Consider the following 1,869-nt stretch of genomic DNA (forward strand, 5'->3'; position numbering starts at 1 on the left):
ATTTTCCAGCGATCCGGAGTCTGGTAGAGACTACTTACTGATACTGATTGTATAGTGCATAGCAGTGCAAACCTGTGAGCTGTGAATCATTTCAAGTGCCAACAGTTTGCTTTCTCACAACCCATAGGGTGCTGCAAAAGGAAGTGGAGCAGAGCAGAAGGACACAACATCCGAAAAGTCTGACCACCTAGTTGGACTTCCTCTGAGTAATGTGGAGACTCTGGGGAAGGAACTGTTTGTGTACTTTGGAGACTTTTGTCTAAGGTTTGACATACCACATTTTGTTGGGGGCACTCTCTTGTTTTCACTCTTGCAATGTGATAAGCCAACTGTTATCAAATATCTACCCACATGTTCTCAACGTTGGAAAACTAGTGCCTACTGCTTAGTCATTATTTTGGGATCTGGACAAATAATCTTTGGTGGCCTTTACCAAGAAGTATTTGTTTTCACCACTGTTGCAAAAACCAATAAATGGTGGAAAAACATATCCTCAAGTTTTATTTTTTTTGAATAAAATTTTGAGGAATTTTTTTAAGTTGGATCCTGTGATACTTGAATTGATTTTTGACCACTGTGCGATTTGGTGCATCCTAGACCTGCATGTATGTAGCATTCAATTCATTCAAAATTTACAATTACAATGTGCATTCTTTCTCTCTACAGGGTTCATTTTGGTATGAACGGAAGTGTGCAAATCAAGGGGCACAGGAACAAGGCTTTCCAGAAGACATCAGAGCCTGTGCTGACCTTGACTCTGACTGTGGATTCAGTGTCATTCCATGATTGCACTGTACAAATTAGGTAAGAAGTACAACACATCAGTCACTCTATATTGTCTGACAGATTTATAGATGATTCCTGTTGTTTCCAATGTTAGACTTTTATCTTACTATATGGTGTTGTCAGACTCTGAATATTGAGCAGCGCAGCACCTAACTTGCAATAGCTAGTACTCTAGAAAAAAGTTCATGCTTTTAACGCTTTGAAACTGTAACAAAGAAAATTTTTTTCTCAACCTCCCTTCTTTCCCAGGCTATCCTACCAAATACCATTATCATTTATCATAAATTTAAAAAATTCAACCCTTCACTGTAGATCATCGTCTGACTGCCATGACAAGTATCTACAGTTCCAAAGCCTGGACATCTGCTCCACACACTTTAGTCTGTCCCAGGCAACGAGAACTGTCAGTTGCCATGGTGACAGGATGCTGTGTGATGTCCTCCTCGATCAGTCAGTTCTACCTGGAGTGGGGAACATCATCAAGAATGAGGTGGGAATATTGGTGTGCAGTCATCTCCGGTTCCCTCGGGGGGAAAACAGGATGTGTTAGACAGCACTTATCATCTTGAATTTGATACATCACAGTTGAAGGCTATGGATAATTATTCTAGTAGCTGCTGCATCAGTTACCAGCCTTCCATTGAGTGTAAATGACTGAAAATAACTCTTGATAATGACTTCAGCACTTCATCACGGATGTATGAGGAGTATTAAGAGGCTTCTTCCTCATGTGAAGTAGCTGTCAGGTGGTTCTATGTGAAGGTGAAAATGCACAAAGATTCCTTAGGTTAAGTTTCACATTGCAAATTTACCATTCATTCATGCACAAAAGCCATGATATTGTTAATGAATATTTTGATAAATGTTTCATTTTGGTAATTTTTTCTGAAGCCCAAATCTATCCAAAATGATTTGAACAAATGTTACGCAAACCTATATAGCTGGCCACCTTAGATGATCAATATGCAAAGTGACATGCTATGTATTGTCCAGCCTGTAAATAAATTGTGTGACCATTTAAAAATCTCATGATATACAAATGTACATTAACAGTACAATAAGGTGTGTAAATTATCAGTGCTA

At 38.8% G+C, this 1,869-nt stretch overlaps 1 long non-coding RNA gene across 1 annotated transcript; it reads left to right on the forward strand.

The window, feature by feature from the left end:
- Positions 1-99: 99 nt before the first annotated feature.
- Positions 100-1,851, forward strand: LOC118407266. Its single transcript, XR_004830126.1, has 3 exons — positions 100-264; positions 667-804; positions 1,099-1,851. It is a non-coding gene; the product is annotated as an uncharacterized LOC118407266 (long non-coding RNA).
- The last annotated feature ends 18 nt before the right edge of the window (positions 1,852-1,869 follow it).

The sequence above is a fragment of the Branchiostoma floridae genome, unplaced genomic scaffold, assembly GCF_000003815.2.
Source record: "Branchiostoma floridae strain S238N-H82 unplaced genomic scaffold, Bfl_VNyyK Sc7u5tJ_1122, whole genome shotgun sequence".
NCBI lineage: Eukaryota > Metazoa > Chordata > Leptocardii > Amphioxiformes > Branchiostomatidae > Branchiostoma > Branchiostoma floridae.